This window comes from Pelmatolapia mariae, linkage group LG7 (genome assembly GCF_036321145.2).
Source record: "Pelmatolapia mariae isolate MD_Pm_ZW linkage group LG7, Pm_UMD_F_2, whole genome shotgun sequence".
NCBI lineage: Eukaryota > Metazoa > Chordata > Actinopteri > Cichliformes > Cichlidae > Pelmatolapia > Pelmatolapia mariae.
Genome location: NC_086233.1, coordinates 39,105,418 through 39,114,527, shown reverse-complemented (window position 1 = coordinate 39,114,527; position 9,110 = coordinate 39,105,418).

The following is a 9,110-nucleotide window of genomic DNA, read 5'->3' as shown; positions in this document are numbered from 1 at the left end:
GAGATAAATAATAACTAATGATTAAATGCAGAGTGGCGTATAAACACAGAGAGTGAAGAAGAAACACTCAGTGCATCATGGGAATCCCCCAGCAGCCTAGCACTATTGCAGCATAACTAAGGGAGGAGTCAGGTTCACCTGATCCAGCCCTAATTATATGCTTTATCAAAAAGTAAAGTTTTAAACTTAAACTTAGAAGTAGAGATAGTGTCTGTCTCCCAAATCCAAACTGGAAGCTGGTTCTACAGAAGAGGAGCCTGAAAGCTGAAGGCTCTGCCTCCCATTCTACTTTTAAATACTCTAGGAACCCAAAGTAGGTACAGTCTGAGAGCGAAGTGCTCTAATGGGGTGATACAGTACTATAAGTTCTTTAAGATAAGCTGGGGCCTGATTATTTAAGAATATTTATGTGAGTAGAAGGATTTTAAATTCAATTCTGGAATCCAATACAGAACACGTGCACATTTTGAAAATAGATTCTTTTATTTATCTACAACTACTCTTGCACATGCTTTTCTTATTTTGTCATGGATAACTGTTCACTTTATTATGTGGATCTATGTCTCAGGGTTCTTCTGTACAGTGGTCCCTCGTTTATCGTTAATTCGGAGTTACGTTCCAAAAACAAACCTGCGATAGGTGAAATCCGCAAAGTAGCCAACTTTTTTACAATTATTATAGAAGTTTTAAGGCTGTTAAACCCCACACTACACACTTTATACACGTTTCCACACTTCCCTCTCTTGTTTAAACACCCTCAAAAGTTCAAACCTTCGTAGAAAAATAAATCCAGTATTATAGAATGCAAAAACAGCGCTTCGACATTGTTGTGTTTGTTGGAGAGCAAACTTACAAACATACAGTACAGCACCTCAGAGTCACACTGCTAGCGATCAAAGATTTATGTAAATTTGACAAGCTGGACGCATTCTGTACTGTACAGGAGACACGGCACGAGATTGATTCATAATGGTCTACAGCCAATCAGGACGCAGAACACAATGCGCTGTAAGAAAAAAAAAAGGATGCAAAATTGCACGCAAAAAAATCCGCGAAACAGCGAGGCCGCAAAAGGTGAACCACGATATAGTGAGGGGCCACAGTATGGGGTGTTTTTTTTTTCGTTAAAAGGTCTCCCTTGAAAAAGAAATATTGATCTCATTGTGTTTAACACAGCAAAGACCTGGAGGACATCTTAGGTCAACTGAACTCCTCCTCTTGCTGTTTAGATGTCCTGCCAACAAGTTTTTTCAAAAAGGTCTCAAAGACTTTAGAGTCAGACCTGTTACAGATCATAAACTTTTCTTTAACGTCAGGTGTGTTTCCAGAATCACTAAAAACTGCTGTAATTAAACCTATACTGAAAAAGGACAATCTTGACAAGACACAAATGAATAACTACAGGCCGATCTCAAACCTCCCATTTTTAAGTAAGATCATTGAAAAAGCAGTTTCTCAACAGCTCAATTACTTCTTAACACAGAATAACTGCTATGATGCCTTCCAGTCAGGTTTTAGACAGAACCACAGCACTGAAACCGCTCTGACCAAAGTGTTTAATGACATATGTCTGAATACAGACAGTGGAAAAATGTCAGTCTTAGTTTTACTGGATCTCAGTGCAGCATTTGATACAGTTGACCACAACATATTACTCAAACGACTGGAGAACTGGGCAGGTCTTTCAGGAACTGTACTAAACTGGTTCAAAACATACTTAGAAAACAGGAAATACTTTGTATCAATAGGTAACTTCACATCTGAGCAGACAAGTATCACATGTGGAGTTCCCCAAGGTTCCATCTTGGGACCCCTTCTGTTTAACATCTACATGCTCCCACTGGCACAGATTATAAAGAACAACAAAATAAACTATCATAGCTACGCAGATGACACACAAATATATATCACAATGTCACCAGGAGACCGAGGCCCTGTACAGGCTCTTGGTAAATGCATTGAGGAAATTAATGACTGGTTGTGCCACAATTTTCTCCAGCTAAACAAAAACAAAACTGAAGTAATAGTCTTTGGTGCCAAAGAAAAACGATTACAGGTCACCAGAGAACTTCAATCTATACACCTAAAAACCACCAACCAGGCGAGAAATTTGGGTGTAGTGATGGATGCAGACCTAAACTTAGAAAAACACATTAAGACAATAACAAAATCAGCTTACTATCACCTCAAGAATATTTCAAGGATAAAAGATCTGATGTCTCAACAGGACCTGGAAAAACTAGTCCATGCATTCATCTTTAGCAGGCTTGATTACTGTAACAGCATCTTTACAGGTCTACCTAAAAAATCAGTCAGACAACTACAGCTCATTCAGAACTCTGCTGCTCGAGTCCTCACTAAGACCAAAAAAGTGGACCACATCAGTCCAGCTCTGAGGTCTTTACACTGGCTGCCTGTCCGTCAGAGGATAGACTTTAAAGTTCTGATGCTGGTCTATAAAGCTCTGAATGGTTTAGGACCAAAATACATCAGTGACCTCCTGACCCAGTATGAACCTTCCAGATCCCTCAGGTCATCTGGATCCGGTTTTTTATCAGTTCCCAGAGTCAGAACCAAACATGGAGAAGCTGCATTCAGCTTTTATGCTCCATATATCTGGAACAAACTCCCAGAAAGCCTCAGATCAGCTGAAACACTCAGTTTATTTAAATCCAGGTTGAAGACTCACCTGTTCTCAGCTGCTTTTGAATAAAGCACCAAATCCACACTTTTAAGCTTAAATTTCAAAACTTACATTTTAACTACTGACTTTATCTACTGTTCTGATTTTATCTATTGTTCTGATTTTATCTACTGTTTTGATTTTAAATACTGTTTTGTTTGTTTGTTTGTTTGTTTGTTTGTTTGTTTGCTTGTCTTAATCAATTTTAAATCGTGCTTTTTATTTGTTTTTGTTTTTAATGTCTCTGTAAAGCACTTTGAATCACCTTGTTGTTGAATTGTGCTATATAAATAAACTTGCCTTGCCTTGCCTTGTTTAAATAATATTCATAATAATGTTAATAATATTATTTTGGTAATGTTTTGGTAGCAAAATGTATATTTTGCATAGAAACATGTTGCCCCTCATAAACAAAGTTCCACATTTATGATGATGTCGCATATCTACATGCTTTTAAAAAATCAGTGTAACAATATTGTAGGTTTCCTGCGAATGGAGCCTTAGCTTGACGCTCCACTTAGTCCCTCTTTCCATATCCAACCCCCCCCCAACAGTCCTTGATAGTTTCTCAATATTTACTTCAAAAGTCCAAACAGGTACACAGCAACAGAACTCCAAATTACTTATAAAGCTCAATTCAAAATGGATGAAGAGAGATTGCGAGGTCAAAAAACCATGTGGCTCCACTGTCCTCTCGCCCAACTTCCTGTTTTTTCTTGCACTATCAAAATAAAAGCATACATTTCAAATTAAACTGCAAGTAGGCTCCTACAAATATCTTTTACTGTATTTATCCATCTCTCGTAATTATTGTTGTTTAGACTTTGTTACATACTACACATGCCACATGGTGAATGTAATGATCTTTGTCGAGAGAAAGTATTTTTCTTGCCTTCATAACCGATGCATATTGTTCAAAATATCAAGTCTGCAAATGATACCCACAGCAAACTACTTCAGATTCAGCAGTAGTATGCAGGGAAATGGTAAATGGACTGGTACTTACAGAAGTGTATATCCACTCGCCATGGGCATGAATGTCATAATAATTTTGGGCTTTTAAAGATTTCTTTAAACTGTTCTTTTTCCAGGGTGGAATGATGGACAGCATACAGATTTAATGACTGTGTCCACAAATTGGAATTCAGTTTACATTTTCTCTAATATACACAAGGTCAAAAGTTAAATGTCTCCTAGCAAATTGCATTCCAACCAGCACATTCTGGTAGCCATCAACAAGCTTCTGGTGGACAAATCACAATGTCTGTGAAAGAAAAGTGGTTCAGTCCTGGATTTATTGCCCTCATCTGTTATTGATGCTGTGGTCATATGTATTCCTGTCGCACATCTGCTAATCAAGCATTTTAATGTTTTTATTGTTATCAGTGGTGATTTTGGTTTTAAACAGTATATAAACTTTCCTACTCATACTAAGGGCCATACCTTGGACCTAGTTTGCTGCTCTGGACTTACTCCTTCCAACTGCAAAGCTGATGAACTACCAATTTCTGACCATTTGCTCCTCTCTTTCAATATCAAAATGACATCTTCTATAACCAAAAATCCTCGCTCCTTCTCTTTCCAGAATATTAAGAAAATTAACCCTGATACCCTTTCTACTACCTTCTCTGGTTGTTTGCATTTTAATAACCTGCTCACAGAGGATTTGGTTTCCTATTATAACTACAGTCTCAATAATATTTTAAACCCTGTTGCTCCACTAAAAACCAGATCTGTATCATTTACCCACTCAGCACCCTGGTTTACATCTGAACTCAGATGTCTGAAAGCAAAAGGTGGACAGCTTGAACATCTCTGTAAGAAAACTGGTCTCTCTGTCCACAAGGAAATGTTTAATAATCATGTTTTGCATTATAAGGCATGTATCAGTCAAACTAAATCTGCATGCTACTCTACCATTATTTGTTCGAACAAAGATTCCCCTAAGATAGTGTTTTCACTGTTTAACTCTTCTTTTAGAGCACCAGATCCTCTCCCTGCTCACCTTTACTCATCTTCCTTTTGCAACTCTCTGATGTTGTTTTTCTCTGAGAAAATCCACAAAATCCACCAAGTCCTGACCTCTGAAGTTGCCTGTAGTTCTCCCTCTGTAATTCCTCTCCCATCACACTGTTTTTCTGTTTTCCAACTTCCCTCTGTTTTCCAACTTCCCTCTGTCACTGATATTTCAGATCTCATCTGTAAGTCAAAATCTTCTACCTGTCAGCTAGACCCCATTCCTACGGTTTTGGTCAAAGCCTGTCTACCTTCTCTGCTTCCTAGGGATGGGTATCGTTTAGGTTTTATCCGATACCGGTGCCAAACCGGTACTTTTGAAACGGTGCCGGTGCTTAAACGGTGCTCAAACCGGTGCTTAAAGAATGGAGAACACAAAATTGGTCCAAAAACTTTTCATGTTTAGCTGTTTTTTTGGTAAAAAGATAACAATGTTAGCCTTTTCTTCAGCTATAGGGCATATATGGTATCACTCTTGGCTGGAAGCAGTGCCTTAAACAATGGAAAAAACACAAACTTTGTCCAAAAACCTCTCATGTTTAACTGTTTTCCACTTTTTCTTTGGTCATTTTAGCCTTTTTGGCCAGGGTGAAGGGAGTATCTGCCATCAAATAAGAAGACAGCCGCATGTAACTACGACTGTGTTTGCTAGTTCACCTTACATGCATTAATTTAATAAAGTGGTTAGCCTACTCAACGTAAATTACACACGAACAGCATTAAGCTACTCACGCAGAGAAGAACGGCTGCTGCTGCTGCCATCATCATCCGTCATCATTTCTGCTACACTGGCAGGGCTAGGGGCCAGGACTCTACTCTTCGAGTTTTTGGGGGATGTTGCTAACTCCAGGTCCGATAACAGGCACCACACCCGCAGTAGATGTGCTCGGTGTGAGGTCTCGCAGCAAGCTGTCAAATACGGTGCATTTCTCGGCTTTAAAAAAACGCTATGCGTCGCCAGGTGTTTCATCGGATTCGAGGTGTTACCTCCTTTGACAGTATCACAGTATCACCTTAAAACACTTGTTGCAGGCAGCCGAGTTTGCATCTTTTGCTGCGAAGTACAGCCAGACTTTTGACCGCTTGGCCTTGGGCATTTTTAATCTGTAGCTCTGCTCTAAAAGAACGTACGTACCTGGGCCCGCCTACTATCCTCGGAAACGTAAAATGATTGGCTAGAATTGGCTCGGGGGAAAAAAAAAAAGCACCGAAATAAAGCACCGAAATGTGCGCTGCTTTTCGGTCTGGTTACTACCGTTTATGTCAGAACCGGTGCCATGATGGCACCGGACACCGGTACCCATCCCTACTGCTTCCCCTCATATCTGCTATCATCTACTCCTCACTTACCACTGGAACTGTTCCTGCTCCCTTCAAAGTTGCGGTGATCACCCCAATACTGAAAAAAACAGGCTTAGATGCCAATAATTTTGATAATTTCCGTCTTATTTCCAATTAACCATTTCTATCAAAAATTCTTGAAAAGATAGTCGCCACACAACTCCACTCATACTTAACTAATAATAATAATCTGTATGAACAGTTCCAGTCTGGCTTTTGCCCCTTCCATAACACTAAAACTGCGCTAATAAAAATAACCAATGATCTTCTCATGGCTGCTGACCCTTCTTTTCATTGTCTACCTTCTTCCGCTTGGACACATTTTTTGTAAATACAATATTCAGTTTCACTGTTATGCTGATGACACCCAGCTTTATTTGTCCACTGAACCTGATTCTGCTCTCCCCCCGTCCTCCCTCGCCCTCTGTTTAGCCGAACTAAATTCATGGTTCTCTTCCAATTTTCTCAAACTCAATAGTAACAAATCTGAGCTTCTCTTGGTAGGCACTAAACAAACACTATCCAGAACTGATAGCTTTTCTATTACAATCAATAACTCGCCGGTGTCCATTTCCCCATGTGTGAAAAGTCTGGGTGTCATCCTTGATAGTACTCTATCTTTTAACTCACACATCAATTACATCACTCGGTCTGCATATTTCCAACTCCGTAACATTAATCGTCCCCACATGCCACTGCCATTCGTGTTCATAGCCTGGTCACTTCCCGGATCGATTACTGCAACTCTCTTCTTTTTGGTCTTAGTCAAAAATTGATCCATAAGCTTCAACGTGTCCAGAACTCTTCTGCCCGTACTATCATCAGGACCCCTTCTATGCACCACATCACCCCTGCTCTGCAGCAGCTTCATTGGCTTCTGGTTAAATACCGCATCAATTTCAAGATACTTTTTTTACACATTCAAGGCTATCCATCATCTCTCGCCTTCATACCTCTCTGACCTGGTTCACATCACCATTCCTTCTCGGTGGCTCAGATCCTCCTCCTCTCTTTCTCTGTCCGTCCCTTCTCCCCGGCTAGCCCCCATGGGGCACAGGGCTTTCCGTTGCTCTGCCCCCCATCTTTGGAACTCCCTTCCTCCTGAGATAAGAAACATCACTTCCCTCCCTCTTTGTAAGTCCAGACTAAAACTCACCTGTTCACAATGGCCTATTCCACATAAACTTTCCACCCTCCTACTTTAATTTATTTTATTTATTTGCTCAACGTTTTATCCGTATTATTTTGTAAATTGTTATGCTTGTTGTTGTTATTGCTTGTGTACGGTGTCCTTAAGTGTTTTGAAAGGCGCTTTCTTAAATAAAATGTATTATTATTATTATTATCATGTTTCCAATACACCATCTTACAAGCCAACTAGATCTAACAGCTAGATCTTGCTGTGTGAGCAAAAACACTTGGATCATCGGTTACATGAAAGAAATGAACGCTCGAAGTTGTGCACGATGTGACAAACTGTGGTGGTGGGGTGTGATTATAGGTTAGCTGCAGGGGGGAGAGGTGGAGCTGGGTAGTTCAGGGAACAGTGCCAGGTGGGACTTATTGGCACAGCTGCCACTCATTTGCTAATTGGAGTCAAAATAAAAAACAAGATGAAGGATTGACAAATGCAAAGGGACAGAATGAGATTTCCACTGAAAGATTTAAAAATAGCAGCAACAACCTGAAAACAGTCCAGTGGTGCATGATTTTCATTTTTAGGGGCCCTTTCCCAGAACTTTTTGATCACACCTCGTATGTGGATTTGTTGAGCGTGAACAGCATTTCTCCGGGAGGTCTGGTTTCTGCCATCAAAACACGCTAAGCTAACCCTGTCTATTTTAGCACATGGCACTGCCACAGGAAGGATTCTTTAACTCAAACAGATAAAAAAAATATTACACTTTTTCTTAAAAATGGGAGCTGTGGTAAAATATCCAGGCTCATTTTATCCAGAAGAGACTTTTAAGAAGTTAGCAAGTTTAAAAGGGAAATTGTGAAGACACCGAGCACGTAGGGAATGATTTAGTATGGTGAGGTTGTCTTCGGGTACAGAATTAAAACTATTTTTAAAAAGGGAGCGGTCAAAGAGGGCTCATGTAACTCAACTCCAAGACATTTTACACAGGCGCCTCATCAAACTCAGAATTTAGTTCACATTCTTGTGATTCTTTCCTGAAGTCATGACTAAGTACTGTTTGCCTATAATGCTGTAGCAACATTTTGACTGATGGCGACTAATATGTAGCATAAAAATGTTCTGCACACGTGACTAAGACATTCACGCTCCCAGTCACCACAGTCATTGCTTCATTACTTCCCTGTTGTAGTTTTTAAATTTAGTGTAAGAGACCTACTATAATGCTTTCCACTTACTTACGCAGCATTTTTCTATATTAGTAATAACATACACACGTCTTGGGCAGGAATGGAACCAGAAGAACACGATCTACCTTGCCAGGGTGGAGTTAGAATGTTCCTCTGTGTGTCTGTGTTGGTTTGTACTGTTCTCAAAGATATATTCCATATTCCACATTTCACAAAAGGTGAAAAATTACTCTCCACTCATGAAATGGACAAATAAAGAAATCTGTCAAATCTGGAAATCTATTAGCAAGTGAAACACATCCGTTATCTCAACATCTGTAATTTCATTCATTTCATTTCATTCAGGGCAGGCAGGTAGAGTGGACACCGAAGATTGTGAATGCAATAACTCAAGAATGAAGTAACATAGGAACTTCAAATCGATACCATAGTTGTATCCACAAATAAACTTGGACAACTTCCGATCTCAGTGACCTCGACCTCCAGGTCAGAGCAAGTTTTCTGGAAATCTTGTGAATGTGATAACTTGAAAACAAGATGACGTAGAATTTTGAAATTGATAGCTTAGGTGTGTCTACTAGGAGGCTGAGGGGTGGTACTGGCAGTTGGAAGTATTTTTAACTTCCATCTGGAGCTATATGCCTCTTAGATTTTGCACTGTGTTTAAAGTCATTTAGATGGCTTCCTCTCCATCTGAACACTTACTGTGGAAACAATGTGTGAACAGTACAAAGTGTATTCA